This window comes from Zalophus californianus, chromosome 1 (assembly GCF_009762305.2).
Source record: "Zalophus californianus isolate mZalCal1 chromosome 1, mZalCal1.pri.v2, whole genome shotgun sequence".
NCBI classification, from domain to species: Eukaryota; Metazoa; Chordata; class Mammalia; order Carnivora; family Otariidae; genus Zalophus; species Zalophus californianus.
In genome coordinates, this window is record NC_045595.1 from 198931649 (window position 1) to 198952801 (window position 21153).

Consider the following 21153-nt stretch of genomic DNA (forward strand, 5'->3'; position numbering starts at 1 on the left):
TGGGTGTTATACACAACTAACGAATCATTGAACACTACATAAAAAACTAATGATGTACAATATGTTGGTTAATTGAACATAATAAAAAAATTAAAAATTCAACATGTTAAAGGATAAAAAATTAAAATAAAATAAATAAACTTTAGAAAATATTGATGATGTGCCAATGGCAAAATTTAAGAAAAAAGAAAGGTAATCATTAATTCTAGAGAAAACAAACTGTAAGAAGACATAAGGCCAATATAGAGTTAATCAAAATGACTCATATTTTTGAGGAGTTGCTGGAGAATTTGTAAGAATATATGTTAAGAATATTCTCCTTTAAGTGGACAAAAGACATAAACTGTAGCAAACAAAATATAGTTATAGAAAACCTTCTGATTCTGCATTGAATAGTATTATCTATCCATAACATTCTAAAAATATATTATTTTTTTCTGGTTGTTCAGAGTTATATAGATATAACTTATGCACATTTTATTCACCTTTTGTGGGACAGTTCTGTGAGGCTGACAAATGAATGCCATCCTGGAACCACTACCACAAACAGTATATGGAATATTTACTTCATCCCAAAACGTACCCTCAAGTAGATTTGTAGTGATTACCCCTCACAACCACATTTTTCAGAATGTAAATCATACAGTATATAGTCTTTTTATGGCTTCTTTCTCTTACAATAATGTTTAGTGTTTGCCAGTATAATTGTATTTATCAGAAATATGTTCCATTTTATTGCTGATAAATATTCCATTAGACTGGTTTATTTCCATTTGGAAGGAAATGTATGCATCAGGTGTCAGTCAGGACACAGAAACCACACAATAATTTTAGCAGGAAAATTTTGACATAAAAACTTTTAATGTGGGAATTGGAGTAATGGGGAATTGACTCATAGGCAAGTAGGACCCTAAAAATATATAGCAATAGTTGATAGAGGCAGCAGCCATCACCCCTAGGACTGAAGTAAAACACCTAGAGAAAAGGTCAACCCTGTCTGGGGCTGAGACCCAAATCTCACTGGAGAGAGTCTTTATAGCTCACAAGATGCAGAAAAGTTGGGTAATACGCTGGCAGAACTCACTAGAAATCCACCTTCGGAAATACTGGGGGAAACTGGAACTTACTGCAAGTTCCTCCAACTTTGTTCTTGTTATTCAAAATTGTTTTGGCAATTCTAAGTCTTTTATTTTCCATATAAATTTTAGAACTGGCATGTCAATATAAGTAAGGAATGCTGGAATTTTGATTAATATTGTAGAATCTACAGATGGATTTAGGGAGCATTATCATTTTAAGCCTATTGAGACTTTTGATCCAAGAACATTATTTATTTTTTTAACTTTTAGAAGTAATCTATATTCCAATTATTCCAGTGAAAATTAAAAAAAAAAAATCTCAAAATCGGTGGTCATAGAGACATCATCTAAAATGTAGTTAGTGATGGGCGCCTGGGTGGCTCAGTCGTTAAGCGTCTGCCTTCAGCTCAGGTCGTGATCCGGGATCGAGTCCCACATCGGGCTCCCTGCTCAGCGGGAAGCCTGCTTCTCCCTCCCCCACTCCCCCTGCTTGTGTTCCCTCTCTCACTGTGTCTCTCTCTGTCAGATAAATAAATAAAATCTTAAAATAAAATAAAATAAAATAAAATGTAGTTAGTGTTATTGGAAAAAACAATTATTCATTTCTAGGTGAAGAAGAATGAGTGCCATTTTATCCTTTCATTGAAAGATAAAACTCACAAAATCTAGTACATTTAATAGTAATTATAACTGACTCTGGTTGATATCAGCTATCAGAGATACCAGAAGCCTCCAAACATAAGGGGATGGTATGCAACTGAAATCAGGTCTATGGAAATTATATATGTCAAGAATCTGAAACCCTAATCTCTTTCCAACCTCTTGTAGTCAAGTAACTAACCCCATCCCCAAGGGGGAAAAAAATGGAAAGTTTACTTTCTGGGGACACTGGACCACCAAATCGCCCATCTCAGAAACATGAAGCATATTAGAGGTTGTAATGTAGATGCTAACATAGTATAGGGGAAACCAAGCATTATAATAAAAGTCTACCATTTCCTCCCTTGCCTGCTACCAACAGATTGGACCATCCTTTTTTGGGAATAAGAAATGGCCTCAAAGAATAGGAAAATTGATAATAATATTTTGGAGATGCCATGATGCAATGTCTGGACCTTCCTTGATCACCGTCGTAAAAAGCACTGTACAAAAAGTCCTACTCATACACACAGAATGTCCAAAGAGTATTTTTAGAGCCACATTTTAAATTATTAATAGCTAGTTGAGGATCACCAGATATTTTTTTTAAATTTCTAAATGAAAGGTACCAAAGCAAACAAAAGTGTAGATTAAAGGAAACTATATAAAACACAGATATTGTAGGAAAAATTAATATTCCAAAAATTATATAAATAGTACCCTGAGAGAAAATAGAAAATAATGAAAGAAAATAGAACAACATAATATAATTTTTAAGTTAAAAGACAGAGTTAAGGGGCTCCTGGGTGGTTCAGTCGTTAAGCGTCTGCCTTTGGCTCAGGTCATGATCCCAGGGTCCTGGAATTGAGCCTTGCATCCGGCTCCCTGCTCTGCAGGAAGCCTGCTTCTCCCTCTCCCTCTCCCCCTGCTTGTGTTCCCTCTCTTGCTGTGTCTCTCTCTGTCAAATAAATAAAAATTTAAAAAATTTAAAAAAAAAGACAGAGTTAAGTAAAGGTTCTTGAAACCTGAAAAATAAAATTACAGAAGAAAACAAATAGAACAAAAAACATGCAAAGAAAGAAAAAGAGACTTTTAAATTACAAGATTAACACAAGAAGCTCAATAACTGAATAAAAAGTTTCAGAAATAAAAAGAGTTTCAGAAGAAAAGGGTATTGACAACAAATTAATATGAGAAAATTATCCATAACTTAGGAACATGGGTTTCCAGTTTAAAGGGCCTAACATCTCAATAATATTAAAAAACAAAAAATAATAACCACCTCCAGATGGAGAGCAGGTCATATGGAAAAACTGAGAATTAGAATAGTATGGCGCTTCTCACAGGAAGTACTAATTACGCATTCTTGAGTAAAAATATTTCTCACCCCAATCTATGCTTATCCATTTCAGGCAATACCTAAATGATCATACCTAGAATGTTGATAAAAATTGAACATAAAGTCACTGTTGGTGAAACCTCAGAAGGGGAAGAGGAAAATGTTATTAGAAGCTGGATCCTTATCATAAAATGTCAGAAAGCTTGGTGGAATTGTATTCTACAGTTTTACGGAAAGCAAAATTTGTAAGCAAGGAACTTGATAGGTGAGTAGACTTCTAACCAATATGGAAGGTAGAACCTTGATCCTTCCTGCCACTTATGGTAAAATGTGAGAGGAAAGAGACTGAGGGAAGCACTGTCAAAGCAAAAGGAAATAGGACCTGATTATATGTGAAATTCTTAGCCTAGCCAGATTGCAAAGACACTAAAACTAGAAGATTCACTGTCAGGAGAGCCTGCTCTGAAGAGAAAGCCAAAGGTGTGGCTGGACAACCTTTTGCTAGTGCTTTGGAAAGATCAGAAGATCAGAGTATTCAATTACACATGTGGCTCTATGAGAGATTAGACAAATGACTCATAGATCCCCTCAGCCATGGAATCAGAAGCCAGGAACACGGATGGGATTATCCAAGAGAGATCTGTGGACAGCCAGAACCCCAAGGATTATTTCAAGGCGCTGGGACTTAATGCTACTTGCCCATTTGGACATTGTTTTGGACTGGTGACCCCCTTTTCTTTCCATTTTAACCCTTTTTGAATGAGGACATTGATAAATGTTACCCTATGTCTGTCTCACCATTGTATTTTGGGAGCAGGTAAGGTGTTTTCTGGTTTTGCAGATCCACAGATGAAGATGGATGGATTTGTCCAGGGATGAATTATACTGAGAGCTTCACTCATACTTAATCTAGTTGAATTAGATAATGAGATTTGTGCCTTTGATGATGAGACTTACAGGAAACTTTGAACTTGAGGTGATGCTGTCACGCTTAAGACTAAGGGAGATCTGGGAACAAGATGAATGTCCTTAGCACATGGGAGGAACATGAATCTCTGGGTATCTGCAGTACACAGAATAATGGTCCTCTGAGATGCCCACACCCTAATCCCTACAACCTCTGAATATGTTACCTTTTGGTGCAGAGGGATTTGGAGATGTTAGGCCAAGAATGGGGAAATATTCTGGTTTATCTGGCTAGGCCTAATATAATCACAAAGGTCCTAAAAGAGGGAGGCAGAAAGGCGAGAGTCAGAAAAAGGCAACGTGATGATAGAAGCTGAGAGAAAGTTTAGAAGACATCTGAAGATGTAGGATGCAGTCAGAGGCTAAGAAATTCAGGTTCTAAAAATTATAAAAGGCAAGAAAACAAATTTTCCTCCAATACTTTTAGAAGAAATGCAGCATTGCTGATCCATTTTAGACTTCTGATCTCTGGAACTGTATGAGAACATATTTGTATTGTTTGAAGCCCCTGAGTCTATGACTTCCTCTCCCTAACCTTACCAGGTTATCTCCCCTATCTCCCCAGCCCCTTTGTCCCCTCCTCACACTTCCACTTGCCCTAGGATAGAGAAGTAAGAAAAACAAACAAACAAACAAAAACAAACAAACAAACAAACAAACAAACAAAAAAAAAGAAACCAGCACCTGAATGTACCATGCAAACTTTGGGCAAATAACCCTAGCAATTCAATGGAAGGGTTTACAGGAGAAGCAAGGGGATTGGTATCCCTCAAGAGTCCCTTGTTCTTCTTAGGAAAGAAGTAATCAAGATGCACATTGGACCACACAGGCAGCGGATTACATAGATTGGGGTCATTCCAAGGGCTTGATGTTCCACTCTGGAATATAAGTCACATCCATGTAAGCTTAAATTCAAATAAAGCTTGCAGGCTTATTGGTCTCCTTAGAGGTCACAGTAGGAGGTCCAGCCCAGATACCTCTCTGAAAAATACTTGAGGAGGTGTTTCCAAAGCAAAAGTCCCCAAGCCAATATAAATAAATCCATATTGTTTTAAGCTACTACATTTATGATAACTTGTTACAACAGCAATAGGAAACTAACACACCATCCAAACTATTAATTCAGCCTGAAAATAAAATGAAAATATTTCCAACATCCATGGGGCCAAAAATTCTTTTCATGTACTCTTCCCCAGGTTGATATTGAATGCTATGTCTTTTGAACAGAGGAATAAACTCTAAAAGACATTGTATCCTGGAAACCAAAGATATAACATGGAAGACACATGAATTTTTTTACCCTGTAGCCTCCTATTTCCTTTGATTTATTACAAGACAACGGGATGCTGCAGCTTCATCTTAATATACTTATTTGTCCACTAAATGTTTACAGTTATAGGTTACCAAATAAAATATCTGGAAAATGGTGTGTGTAATTCTGACAAAGTTCAGTACAAAAACAGTTTCCATGAGGAGTTATACAGTTTCACTTTGAACTATGGTCTTTCTTATAGAAAAAGAAGAAACTGCTATAACATGCAGGAAGCCTACTCTTGGATTGTCATTAGGTTAAGTTCTTTAACACACACATGATAATGAGGTGAATTCATAATTACTCACATTTAGTGATGATGACTAAAGTTCAGAAGAGCAAAAAATTTGCTGATGTTACAATAGTACCAAATAAAAAGGCTAAACAAGAATTGCCATATTTCTATTCTGAATATAGGCTGTTGTGTCAGCTTTCTACTGGATACTATCAACTCTCATCCCAGGGGAAAAATGTCCTGTTTTATGTAAAGAATAAGGCTCAAAACAGAACCAGCCACAAAGTCAAAAGATATTCCCACTTGACTAGCTGAGCTCTCATTAGCATCACGATCATTTTAAGAACAATTTGAGATAAGACCACTCACCTGGATGTAGTTAAGAGCCATGGTATATATTTACCTGCCATGAAAAATGTTTTCCCTATACATCGTGCCTAAAAAGTGTGGGATTTTATTTCTTTCCTCACAGCTGGAAGAGCTCAATAACCAATTTGAGTTTCACAGCATAATATCGTCTGGTTTTAGACAGTGCCAGAAAGAAATGAGAAAAATGAACAGAATATTTGCTTTTAAAATGGATGTGAACCATGTAAACTGGTTTCATGTCAGATTTTTAAATGTTTGTTCAACTGAGTATGAAAATACCTACTAAACAAAATGCTCCAACTAGAAATCTATGAGTTGTTTGTGAAGTTGATTTTTATGTCAAGTAGTCAGCATACATGGATTAAGTAACTATTATGTGCTTGTTGCTCTATTTCATTTTTTATAACACTAAGAGGAGCAACAATTCTATAAAGGGATTTTATAAATGAGCTGTCTTTGACAGGTCATTTTACCCACAGAGTTATAGCTACTTATTAACAATAGTATCATCTGAAGTAAGTATTCTGTTGTAGCAGTATTGAATATTTTTCCCTAAAGTTTTAAATGACAACTGGTTTAGGGAGGCGTATTCTATCAAAACTTTCAGAAGCAAATGACTCAGTCAACAAGAAGTTGCATGGATGCATGCATTCTTTTTTCAAAGAGATGAAATTTTTAAAAATCATTTATTCCTATTTTGATACAAAAACAAAAGTGCAATTTCTAAGTAAAACCAAGAATATCAAAATGTTACATTAGGTAAGTTGTTTATAATATAGATGTTCTGGAAAGTTATAAAATGAGCTTCTCTTGCCTCAAAAGCCTTAAACTATTTAAAAAATTAGAAAGAAAACACATTAGTTAAGTGTTAATTTTACTCAATTACTTAAACTCAATCTCAATTTCCAGGGGAAAATTACTACAAAGTTTACACAGCAGGATTTTTTTTAATACATGGAAATTTCAGGGAATTATTTTATAGAAAATAACGTTTAGACTGCTAGTGAAGAGTGGCAGATTGGGGGAAGACATTTAGCTCCTTCCCTCCCAATATCCTGTAGAAATGAAGGTAAATTTATTTTAAAATGTGCAAATCCAAAACATGGTTTTAGAAAGCAAGGATGTGTGTTATTAATGCTTTTCACTGACTTTGAGGAGTTTCTGGAATGTAGCATTGGTATTGCATTGGAGAAGCAACTGAAGAGAGCAAGTGTGATCCAAAAGAAGCACAGGATGGTTGCATAAAAGAGAATCCTTCCCATCTGTATCAAAGAAAACTAGTGTCTCCGTGAACAGTCACAAAGAACAGGTGGCAAGGCTAGCGATAGTCAGATACATAATTGTCTGCAGAAGATCCCAGCCTCTTGTACTTTTCCAGATCATTCAGCTATTCAGAAGAGCTTCTTTGTAGACTGTTCTGCTGGCTTTCTACTATCTATTCAACTTCTAAATTGGAGTTCCATGGAGCTAGGTTGTATGCTATTTTCTCTGCTCTATACTTTTTCCTACTTCCTTTAAATTTTTCTCATTTTCTTGAATATCATCTATCTCTTGATGACTGCCATTTTTTAAAATCTCCAACACATATCTAGACGATGTAGCTCCAAATTGCCTATGACAAGTCCACTTTCATGTTTCAAGGCTTCTATATTGGCCACTCATTGATTAGTATCCATTCATCCATTCTATAGTAACAGCACCTTAATTATCATTTAGGAAGTCACTTTTCCCCACTTATTCCATGTGATTCAAATAGGATGTATTCCTTCACTGCTCTAAGCATCAGCCTATATTTCAGATTTAGCCAATCATATGAATCAATTCGGACCCATAAGAAATATGTCAGTGCTTTAACTGAAGTTACTAAAAAAAAAAAAGAAAACCTTATTCTCCTGTGGCAGACAAGGTGAAAGAATGTGAGTGAGCATGGAGCTTTACGGGGCCATAATGAAAAGAGAGCTGGTTAAATACATACACACATACACAGAGGACCCGAAACAGAGAGACAAAGACAAAATTTTAGTAATATAATTTGAATCTCAGACCCCTGTTCTCTTCCTCAGGCCATCATGCTTTTGTGGGTTTTTGTGTGCTATTGCTATGTTTGTTTCAAATTTTTATTTAAATTCTAGTTAGTTGGCATATAGTGTAATATTGGTTTCAGGAGTAGAATTTAGTGGCTCATCACTTACATATAACACCCACTGCTCATCACAACAAGTGCCCTCCTTAATATCCATCACCCATGTAACACATCCTACTGCCCACCTCCCTCCATCAACCTCAGTTTGTTCTCTATCTTTAACAGCCTCTTATGGTTTGCTTCCCTCTCTCTTTTTTTTCCCTTCCCATATGTTCATCTGTTTTGTTTCTTAAATTCCACCTATGAGTGAAATCAAATGGTATTTGTTTTTCTCTGACTTATTTCACTTAGCATAATACAGTCTAGCTTCATCCATGTTGTTGCAAATGGCAAGATTTCATTCTTACTGGTGGCTGAGTGACATTCCCATTGTGTGTGTGTGTGTGTGTGTGTGTGTACCACATCTTCTTTATCCATTATCAGTTGATGGACATTTGGGCTCTTTCGATAGTTTGGCTGTTGTGATAAAACTGCTATAAACATTGGGGTTCAGGTATCCCTTTGAAACTGTATTTCTGTATCTTTTGGGTAAATACCTAGTAGTGCAATTATTGAATCATCCAGTAGTTCTATTCTTAACTTTTTGAGGAACCTCCATACTGTTTTCCAGAGTGGTTGCACCAGTTTGCATTTCCACCAACAGTGCAAGAGGGTTCCCTTTTCTCCATATCTTCGCCAATACCCATTGTTTACCGTGTTATTAATTTTAGCCATTCTGACAGGTGTGAGGTGGTATCTCATTGTGGTTTTGATTTCTGTTTCCCTGATAATGTGTGATGTTGAGCATCTTTTCATGTATCTATTAGCCATCTGGATGTCTTCTTTGGAAAAATGTTCATTCATGTCTTCTGCCCATTTCTCAACTGGATTATTTGTTTATTGGGTGTTTTCAGTTTGATAAGTTCTTTATAGATTTTGGATGCTAACTCTTTATCAGATATGTTATTTGTAAACATCTTCTCCCATTCTATAGTCTGCCTTTTAGTTTTGTTGATTGTTTCCTTCACTATGCAGAAGCTTTTTATCTTGATGAAGTCCCAAACTGCTTTTGTTTCCCTGGCCTCCAGGGAGTTGTCTAGTAAGTTGTTACAACCCAGTGTCAGAGAGGTTGCTACCTGTGTTCTCCTCTAAGATTTTGATGTTTTCCTGTCTCACATTTAGATCTTTCCTCCATTTTGAATTTATTTTTGTGTATGGTATAAGAAAGTGGTCCAGTTTCATTCTTCTGCGTGTTGCTGTCCAGTTTTCCCAACACTATTTGTTGAAGAGACTGTCTTTTTTCCATTGAGTATTCTTTCCTGCTTTGTTGAAGAATAGTTGACCATATAGTTGTGGATCCATTTCTGGGCTTCCTTCATGCTTTTGCATCTTGGGAATGTCTCTATGTAATCATAGCTCCCTTTATAAGGAATGCTCTAAGACCCTAGTATCTTCCTGGCTGTTTCCTTTTCAACCTTTAGGTCTCAGTTAAATATTGTCCCTTAAGAGAGATCTTATTCCACTATCCATTCAAAATGATACCACCAGAGTGCTTGGGTGGCTCAGTCGGTTAAACATCTGCCTTTGACTCAGGTCATGATCCCAGGGTCCTGGGATCTAACCCCATATCAGGCTCCCTGCTCAGCAGAGAACCTGCTTCTCTCTCTCTCTCCCTCTCTGCAGCTCCACCTGCTTGTGTGCTCTCTCCGTGTCAAATAAATAAATAAATAATCTTTAAAAAAATTGGCACCACCAGTATTCTCTATAAAGACAAGAAAGACAAGGCAAGATGTGTCTGTCACATCACTTCGTAATTACTTCATTTACTTTTAGTATCTGTCTCTTCCCTTGAAATATAAGCTCCATGTGGACACCAAGTCTGTTCTGTTCACTGTTGCATTCCTAGACTGTGGAATAATGACTGATATATATCATGTGCTCAGTAAATAATTTTGAATGAATGAATAATGAACTAATAGACAGAAAATAAAAATTATACAATCACCCAAATTTGGAAGTTGGAAGGTGAATGGAGATGTAAGCATACTAAATACCCCCTTTTATTTGATAAGGACTTAATATACACTGAATAAAATCAATGAATTTTTTAAAAGAGTAATAATTATACTAATGTTATGATGGTAAATAGCAGAATAATTTATATAGGAAATGCTGATAGTCATCCTTTCAAAAGTAGAATTTGATAAAATCATTATCTGCTAGTCTGCATAATCTGCTGTTTTTCATGGGCATAATTCAGGGTTAAGTATAAAGGAAGAAAATTTTAAAATTTAATTAGATATACTCCTGCTTTATTTATCTTGTTATGGATATTACTTTTTCACTTGTATTTACCCTTTCATAACTTCTAATACTTTAAATTATAATGATCATATCAATGTAGTTTAAAAATCTTGGAATAAATTTGATTCATTAACATGAAAATATTTAGTATTCTCTATATGAGGAAATTATGAGTTTCTTTTGTTATAAAATATAAGTGGAAATTACCAAAAATACCTGACTAAAATTTTGTAAAAATTGAATAAGTCAATATAATTTACAAGCATTTACTTCATGTCCACTGTTTCCAAGACACTAGAGCATATAAGTATGATTAAGCTTTGATCCTACTCCAAGAAAGGAACAAAAGAGAAAAAAGCTGACATTCATTTAGTATTTACTCTGCCCCTGTGTCCTTCATAAACCATCACAACAACGCTGAGAGATGATAGGACCATTTTGTAGTGAAAGGGACACTCAAAATACTGGAAAGTTTTCCAAAATTTCTACTGCTAAATGTGATGAAAGCAATATTTTAAATGTGGGGTATTTTTAGGTCTATTCTATTTCCCTATAATATATTGCTTTTTGTACAAAAACATTAACATTTTATAAATTTGTATTTAAAAACATAGTATGTTCAATCATTTGTAGGTTTACTTTCCTTTTAAGCTATTGCTATTTGTTATTTAGAGATGAGATGCTGCTTTATATTTAAGATGGCCTAATACAATGTGGATTTTGGAGAAGACAACTTACATATGTGTATATATAGGTTAGGTGGGTACATATTCATTCAATTCATATGGTATAGAGTTGAGCCAATATCACATGACACCACTGAAACCTCCTTTAGGATGCTTTTCTTTGGTGACAAGTGTAGCACCGTCCTCAGTGAGAAAGATGGCGAAGAAAGAAAATAGTGTTTTCTTAGAACACAGTTGTTTCAACAAATCACTATGAAATTCACCATGGGCAATGAGATTTAGTAATTGTGAGTTATAGACAGTTATTTGGGAAGATAGTTTTGGCTTTAATGAAATGAAATCAATCTATACTAATTACAACCGAGTTATGACAATTGATTATTCCAAAAGAATTTGACTTTTTTAATGCCAGTACTCATTCTGAGGAAGACTGTACAGCATTGTGCAATCCCAATTCTTTCCTACTCTGCATAAATAACATTTCTTCCATTTGATCATCATTTCCAAATGCAGGTTTTGAATACTCATGCTTGCTTGCTGAAGACAGCTCTATAGTTTTCATGAGTACCATTGCAAAATGTTTGTTCTGGAAGATGGATATTGACAACCAAATCAAAGAGTCAAATCTAAAGGTTATTTTAAAAGAGATGCCTCAGATTATTTACAAAAGGCAAAGAAAGATAAAATTTCAATCTATTTCTCGTCTTGCATGTGCAAATCCTCTAAGGGTGATGTGGCTTTGGGAAGATTTTCTTAAGGAATATATCAATGTCACTAATAATAAAAAGTTTCTATGTTTACTAAATTTAAAGTATGATGTTCATTTAAATTTTGGATAAAGCCACATCTATATAATTAGCCAATATCTTTCAAAGTTTATTGATATTTAATATCATTTCTGTTCACCTCTAATGATTTGGAAAGACCTTATTGACATTCTTTAAATCTTAAGAGGTAAAACAAATAAATGTATGTGTGTATGTAACTATATAAAATTTTTGGAAAGCCAGTATATGTATCTGCTTGAATTATGACAAAGACCTTGATGTTATTTTTCTTATACAAAAAAAATCGTATCTATTTTCTTTGGATTCTGGGATTTAATACTCCAAAATTCTTCACATTATGTATGCCAGATAATGATCATTTTTATTAGAGATGTGCGTTAGAATAGAAGTCAGATAAAAAAACAGGAAGAACAGAAAATAAAAAGTTTATTCAGGTTCAGTTTCCCTTTCTTATATAAACAATTGCATATTAAATACCTTATGAGAGACTTCTTTGTTTGGGTGTTAAAAGTTAATAAGCCCCTGCCTGGGTGGCTCATTCGGTTAAGCATCCACCTTAGGCTCAGGTCCTGATTCCGGAGCCCCAAAATCAAGCCCTACATCAGGCTCCCTGCTCAGCAGGGTGTCTGTTTCTCCCTCTGATCCTCCGTGCTCATGCTCTCTCTCTCTCTCACTCAGTCTCTCTCAAATAAATGAAATCTTTAAATTAAAAAAAAAATAAATAAATGAGCCCCAAGGAACTCAAATAAAACAATTAATTAGCAGTCGATATTTATTATTAAGACAAAATACACAACTATCTTTTATGATTAAAAATGTAAAGTTCCTATTTACTGAAGATATATACTGTTGTTAAGTCCAGGTGAGGGAAAATTTTTTGTTTTTTGATTTTTTCTTTTTTAATTTTCCAAGTGATGAAAATCACACCTGAAATTTCAAATCATAGTTCTGAAGCTGAAATAGATCTTCGGAAGCTGAACTTCATTCTGTTGATTTATGCTGAGTATGTCATCCAGTTACCAAGCATCGCATGACAAATCAAACTAAACTTGGTGGTATAAAAGAATGAATATTTTATTATGTTCATGGATACCATAGGTCAGGAATTCAGGCAGAGTGCCAATAGGCCTGGCTTATTGTCTCTGATTCATGATATCTTGAGACTTACTGGGAACATTTCAATGGCTGGGAGTAACTGGGGCTGAGGATCATCGGGATGCTTTCTCATATGCATATGTGACAAAACTGAACTTGGAGAATTCAAAGGCCAGGCTCAGTTAAGTCTGTCAATTGAAATTGTTGCACTGGGACTGCTTTCACAAGTCCCATGTGGCTTGGGCTTCCTTGGGGCATGGTCACATTAGGTTAGCTAGTCCTCCTACATGGAAGCTTAAGGCTCCCACATAGTGTTTCAATGAATAAGGCAAAAACTGCCTGGTGTTTTATGATGGAGCCTGGGAAATCATAGCATTTTCTGCCATATTTTATTGGTTGTGGCTGTCATCCTGCCCATATTCAAGGAAAAAGGACATATTCCCACCTCTTGATGGGAAAATACCAAAGAATTTGTGGCCACGTTTTCAAACCACCCAAATCTGGCATCTGTCCACAAACTACATTTCTTCCACATGCAAATTTACTTCGCTGCTTCCCAAGACCCTACAGAGCTTTCATTTCCTTATAGTATCATCAGGCTGATGCTCATGGTCCGTAATCTCAAACTAAATGAGGCCAAGGTACAGATGAGATTTCTCAAGAATGATTGCATCTGATGCACAAGACAAGATATCTTCCCCCACCACACCCAACACACAATGGTAGGAGTGTTAAGGATAATGCAAAATTATCATTGTCTCAGGATTGTTAGATCTATAAGAATAATTGCATTAAGTGTAAAGTTCTTTAGTTACTCTTCTGTATGCAAATTCTAATGATTACATTTTAATGTAACAGATTTTAAAATATAATTTTACATATTTTATACCTGTAATTGATAACTATATATCATCAGCTTATTATCAATGAGATTTTATTTCACATTAGTGAAGAAAGATATTCTCAAATAGATTTAATTTCCCAGAAACAAGATGATGAAGCACACAAGCTAGATGATCTAATATTTAGAGACATTGCCAATAGAATAAGTGATATTACAATATATGTGGGAAAGACAAAAACTTGCTGAAACTTGAATCGTGTCCTCTAGGTAACAAAACAGCAATGACTAATTGCCACTGGATATTGGAACTTGTAGGTGTCAGTTTACTTTACTGGAAATACCAGGGGAAAAAAATAAAACTACTAATCTCAGACACATTATCCCATAAAACTGACAGCAAATTCCTCTGATCTGAAATATTATAAGTATCACAAAGCATCTCACATAAAGAAAATAGTAAGTAGTGATATGGGAGGTGAGAAGATTGGTAGTTATATGCACAACACAATGCCTTTGGCAGAAAAATGTTCTATTCTGGAAACTGGTAGCATAAAACCTAAATATTACAACTTCAATCAGGAAATAAATATGTTTTACCAATTTTTATCTCCAAAAACTGTGACAAATAGGAATATTGTGATTCTGTGGATTAGGTCAATTTTTTTTTTCTAGTGAAATTGTAGAAGTGCTTTGAAAACACAAGAAATGAAGATAGAACAACATATCCAGGAGCTTGAAGATTTTGGAGTCAGGTGTTTGAATGAAACCAAGCCCATCTCTATGTTGATCTATAGTCTGGAGTCAATAAATATTGATTCTGAATTTTAAAGCTAAATTGTTATTAGAAAATTCCATTTGACAATACTAATACTTTAGTCTCTGGTCCAATTCCAGCATTCTATATTACTTGCAACATCTCTCAGAAACTTAAATATAACTGTCAGCTTGGTATTCATTCCAATGAATTGCTCCATGTGTTCCAATGCTGATTCTAATAACAGAGTTCCCAAGAAATAGATAGGAATCCCTGGGAATAAGGTGTGCTCCTAAAAATTTAGTAGCGGTTTCTTCCTGGTATTCCCCTGGCAAAAGGAGGTAGAAGAGGGAATTCCCCTCCCCCCAGTATTACAGGAATTTCTACTACCTTCTCCCATAAGCACAGGGAAATAAGAAACTCCTAACATAACTCAGAGTAGTTATGACTAACAAGAACATAAAAACCCCTTGATTAAAAACAAGAAGTATTTCCTTTGGCAGCATGTCGTAGTAAAATTGAAATGATATAGAGATTAGCAAGGCCCATGCACAAGTATGACATGCAAATTTGTGAAGCATTCCATATTAAAAAAGGAAAAAAAATAGGACACAATGTCTTCATGTGACTAAGTAGTAATGAGGACAACACACAATTTTTTTTAAATGACATGGGAAAAATGACATATATATATATGTGTGTGTGTGTGTATATATATATATGTGTGTGTATATATATATATAATCTTACATTTCCAGAGAACAGAGACTGATTTGTTTTCTTTTCCTTCCGAAAATATTAATGGCATCTTCAAATGTACTAAGGGTTATGCAACTAAGGTATTCCTGAAAAGAAATTGCCTAAACGAAATTACAGTAAATAGATTATTTGTTAAAGGCACTAGGACAACTTATAATAAATTAGTTTGTAAAGTGAACGACTCAGCTCTGATATGACTATTTGTTAAGTTGGTATTTAGTTTTTGTATCTTATTTTTACTTGTGATACAACAGTCTCTGAGAAAGATATAGATAGATACACAGAGAGATGTCATTAAATAATACAGTTATTTCAAATAAAAGAAAATCCCACACTTGGTATATTAGCTAGCAGATTTTACCATCTAATAAGAGGCCATTTTTGGATATTACGTATTTTTCAAGCAAAACATAGTGATAAAAAACTAAAGATAATAAAGTGGCAAGTAATATAATTAATGAAATGTTTTCCAAGATATGCTTTACTAGATAACAAGCACACACTAAATATCCAGTGTTGTAGCTTATTAAATGATCACTTGTACACAAATACACTGAAGAGAAGTTTTTTGAGACAATCTCAAATTCCAAAGAAACAATATTTACATATGATGGTTCAAGGAAGAGATAATAACAAAAATGATCTGCCCTCAGGCCACTGTCTAGACTACAGGAAACCTGGTCAACAGCATATGGGACATCACAAGGTGCAGACTCAGAAGTTTCCATAATGTCCTGGCCAACAGCTAGACACAGTGAGTCATGGCTGCAACAGTAACCAAACTCACAGAACACTGGCTGCTAAGCCGATGATGGACCCAACTTCAAACCAAATCAGGCCAAACTAACATCTTACAGCTTTAAAGAACAGATTATCCTTGAGCAATAAATCAGTGGAATTTAGAAAGCTTTGCAACAAAAGTATAGAAAATTAAAAACAAACAAACTTTTCATGATTAATCTTAAGATAATGCTGTAGTGCTTGCCACTGATTGGTTCTCAATGAAATTAGGCTGGAGCTAATCACGCCATGGCATTAACCTGGTGGTAGGATTTGATTCACACAGGAAGGTATGTGACCCTACCAGCCAAAGGCATGTGAGAGAAATGTGTTTGGGAATATGGGGGAAATTTGATTTATTGTTATTGTTGTTGTTTTAGTTGCTTCTCTCTCTCAAGAGAACAACTGGGAGGTAAATTCTTCCTTCTGCACATTGCAGTTGCCTAAATATTGGCCTGGAACTGGTACCGGCATGAGAAAGAAGCTGCCATATGGAGAAGGGCAGTGATAAGAGAATTTCACAGAAGAGCTGGAGCCAGTGGTTAAAGATAACCCTAGATTCTTATCTGTGGGCGCCAGTTAATATTCTTATTGTTTAAATCTGTTTGTGTTGGGCTATTTTTTTTTACTTAAACCAGAAGTTATTCTAATAGAGAATCCTATTCCCCTCTACTTAAATGTGCCTAATTAAATAGCCATATAAAAACCTAGAACTTCACTTGGCTTAATTTCTTTTCAATGACCTCCTTTCTACCTCAAATCTTTCCTACATTTATTAATGTTTTTTTTTTCAACATCCAAATGCCCCACCTGGATTTGTAATTTATTCAATTCTGTTAACAAAATGCCTGTTTACTTGAAAGTATATTGAGACTGAATATGTTCAACATTCAAAAAATAAAAGAATAGATACACAAATAGTATTTTATCACCTCTACAGTTTTTTCACGTATTTATTTATCTATATTGACAGAAACAGATGCCAGACGGAAGGAGTTCTGAATGTAGTTATTAAATGCACTTGATAAGGTGGGAATTAGGGACCATTTTCAAACAACATATTGGTTAGTGACTGCCATTTCGAAGAGGCAAATATCAAAATACACTTCGGGCGCCTGGGTGGCTCAGTCGGTTGAGCGACTGCCTTCGGCTCAGGTCATGATCCTGGAGTCCCTGGATCGAGTCCGGCATCGGGCTCCCCGCTCAGCGGGGAGTCTGCTTCTCCCTCTGACCCTCCCCCCCTCTCATGCTCTCTCTCTCATTCTCTCTCTCAAATAAATAAATAAAATCTTAAAAAAAATACACTTCTATCATTGTGCCTTCAAACTGAGGAAACCTATTAATTCTTAGATTCCTGTAATAGTTTCTCTCATGCAAGAGTTTTTGAAAGTGGAAAAAAAAAAAAAAAAAAACACAGAAACCACCTCAGAGGAGTTTCTGTGGACTGAGTGTAAAAGGCCAGAGGGAAAAAGAAGGAAACTTCATGCTCTTTTTCTTCTGCTAACCATGGCTGTTAAGGAGAGGAAGTGCAACATCACATCCTGTTCACCAACAACAGAACAGCAGAGCTCTGTTATTTCAAAGACTCATCATGTTCTTTCAGTTGCTAAAAGATGTAGGCCAGACAGACCAATAACTTTATGTTGCTAAAGTTAGGCTGAGATTGAACCGAATGTTTTCATCATTTGTTTGTTGATTTGCTGTAATACACAAAAGTAAACTAAGAACTTGATTTTAGAGAAGGAAGGAAAACTAGAATTTAAGAGTTCGAAGCTGACAGGTAATTGAGAGGACAGAAGCCTAAGTAAATGTGGACGTACTGGGGCCCAAGGAAGAGAAGTGGGAGTGGGTGAAGGAAAACTAAAACTACTTGTGGTGAGAAAGGAAAGATAAATAATTAGGACCAGTGCATTCGTTACTCAGTGTTAGAGATAGCTTCCTTCATTTTATTTTCCTATTTTTGCCTTGAAATAATCTACCCTGTTACTCAATGGTTTAGGAAAACTCTGCCTCACACAGCACCCGTGTCTTTAAGTTACCCTGGGGACAAGAGCTTGAAGACAGTGTTCAGAAAAGCAAGAGTAGGAAGGTTCTTAAACCAAGGTCCAAAAAAAATTAGCCTGAAATGGAGACTGGCCAGGAGAAAGCAAACATGCTGGGAAAACCTGGAAAGAATGGGGAGACTTCCTACATGGGGGATGGGGACAAAAGTTTCGTCATTGGATGTTAGTATTGAGTGACCACAGAAGATTAGAGGTCCTGGAAACACAGTGGCATTTATGCAATAATGAGTGAGTGTAACATACAGCCCATCAGGGAAAAATAAGCCTTTTTAATGTAAGTATTCTAAAAGGTACATTACTTACCTTTCCAAAAGGAAACTAAGTTTGGGGCATATATGTTTTTGATTACAAATATCAGTTGGGTTGACATAGTTTTTTAGTTCGGTTATATCTCGGTCTCTATATGTGTGTGTATGTGTATGTGTATGTGCACAGAAATTTAAACTGAGGACAAAATAAAGATAAAAATTTGTCTAATAAATGAACTGTTTTCTCTGATGAAACTAAATGTATTTCACTATACAATCCATATATATATATGTAATATAAAAAAATACAGTGATAAAGTACTATAGCCCACTTACTCACCAAAGAGGAGGGAACTCTAATCTAGTAGAGCCAATATTAAAAAAATAAATTACTAGTCCATTTTGGTTTCTTTATTTTTGGCATTATTTATTCTGCTAGTCCCTACTTTACTTCATAACATTATCATCCCCTGTCATCTGCATAGTTTATAGTTTGTATTATAAACATAGGTTATAGTTATAAATGGAAAGAAATTGTTTTATTAGAATATATATGGAGACTTTATTCCTCTCCAAAGTGACCTACAAAATGCTGATAGCATGCTTTATTGATTAACCTGGGGGAGGCTTTTCTCTGTGCCTTTGTCCCTGTAGGGCACTTGATTGGTGGCATTCTATGAAGTCCCCAATGAGGGAATGTATTTAATTCTGCTTCATCTCACTAAAGTGTTCATTTCTTTGTGTGATACAAGCTATAATTATTTTCTCATTGTTCTATTACACTGATGAACAACATTTCCAAATACCATTAATTGTCCTTCTGGCAGTACTAGCTCAGAAACATTGTTCAAATCATTATATGCTTGGGATCTTGTAGGCTGTAAAATAATTTATTTTTTATCTTCCTCTCTTAAAATAAAAACTGAGATAAAAATTAAGGTGCCTCTATTTGACAAGGTGATTTCTTACAAAAATATTTTAAAAATGATGATCCATCTCCAAAACTGATAGACCATTTTATTTTAAAAGGACATTGACAAACTAATATCAGAAGACACTCAACAAATATATTTGAAATGAATGAAAGAAAATCAATATTAATAAGAACCATTGGGTGCTGACTTAAGCATAGTGATTTCTTTTTTTTACTCAATATTGTTCAATATAATATATAGACCTATAAATTATAAACTTCACTTAATTGTTATCATTTTTCCAAATGTCATTTACCTCTGACATTTCATCAAAATCTACTTTACTGAACTATGTTTTTATTTTTTTAAAGATTTTATTTATTTATTTTAGAGAGAGAAAGAGAGAGCACAAACGGGAGAGGCAGAGGAAGAGAGAGTCTGTTTGAGAACAGACTCCAGGCTGAGTGTGGAGCCCGACCCAGGACTCAATCCCAGGACCCTGAGATCAGGACCTGAGCCGAAACCAAGAGTCTGCCACTTAACCAACTACACCACCCAGGTGCCCCTGAAATACACTTTTAAAGTGAAGCTTTGGAAACTTTATTAATGTTTCTTTTCACTGAAGTTTGATTGCTGGAATCAGTAAGAAATCAAACTTTGAGTAGATCTCAAAACAGTGTAAAAATTTGGCCAACATATTTTACATCCAACAAAAGTACTGCAATAAACTAATTGACAGACAAATATATTTACAGAGCCCAGACTCAGATTCTTAACTTATTAAATTCAGATGCATTTAAAGGAGCATCGAAAACATCTGTGACTATTCCACATAGCATTATCTCTTAGCTTTCCAAATAAAAGCACAATTAATTTTTCATCTACATACAGTCAATTCTAGGAGATAAGTGGAAGAAAGAGTTCCTTCTGTATTGGAAGGGTCATTGTTCACAATTGCTCCTGGACTACAAGCAAACTTCCCAGATTCCTTATTTTCAAGGAAGGGAAACCCAGAAGAGTGATGTCAGAAACATACCATAGACAAAGAACTGACCATCTTCTATACTATTATTTGCAGAGCTCAGCTATGTTGATGGAGTTAGAGTTTCTACCTTCAGATAAAAGACATATTTTAGGGGCACCTTAGTGGCTCAGTGGTTAAGCGTCTGCAGTCGGCTCAGGTCATGATCCTGGGGTCCTGGCATTGAGCCCCACATCGGGCTCCCTGCTCTGAGGGAAGCCTGCTTCTCCCTCTCCCACTCCCCCTGCTTGTGTTCCCTCTCTTGCTGTCTCTTTCTCTGTCAAATAAATAAATAAAATCTTTAAAAATATAGACATATTTTAGCCAGGCACACTCTGAGCAATCAGGCCTAAAACTTAGAAAAATACGATGACAAATCAGACTGCACAGCAAGAAAGGAAAATAAATTATGATTCCAAAGCTCTCCATTTTTTGTGTTGGAAATTTTTAAAAATAATAAATTATTAACAATGCCAGATCTGGATTAGGGAAGTAATATTTATATGAATCCAAATTGATTTAAAAAGCTTTCAACACAGCAGTCTGGTCTGAGAACCTTTTCTCAGGCACCTCCTCTTTGTCACCAAAGCAGATGACCAACTTACACATGTAAATGAAAAGCAGACTTTGGTTATAAAAAAAAAGAATGGGATTCAACAAGCTAAACTTAAATTATTATCTTAGCATAGGCCAGCCCAACAGTAGCTATTATCAAATTCAGACCAGCCCACCCTTGTGAGTTATTGTGAGTTACACAATATCTGCAAGGCATTTTAAGTCCGTTACATAAAAATGTGTGCTTGGCATGGCTTGGGATAGCAGGCATTGTGACCGTA

At 35.3% G+C, this 21153-nt stretch overlaps 1 long non-coding RNA gene and 1 other non-coding gene across 2 annotated transcripts in view; one reads left to right on the top strand and one right to left on the bottom strand.

Moving 5' to 3' along the window:
- The window catches only part of LOC113915787, a 67802-nt gene that overhangs the window by 39305 nt on the left and 7344 nt on the right, over window positions 1–21153 (bottom strand). The gene's annotated exons all lie outside the window — the stretch shown is intronic.
- Window positions 15021–15124, top strand: LOC113919065. The gene has a single exon (XR_003518803.1). It is a non-coding gene; the product is annotated as a U6 spliceosomal RNA (small nuclear RNA).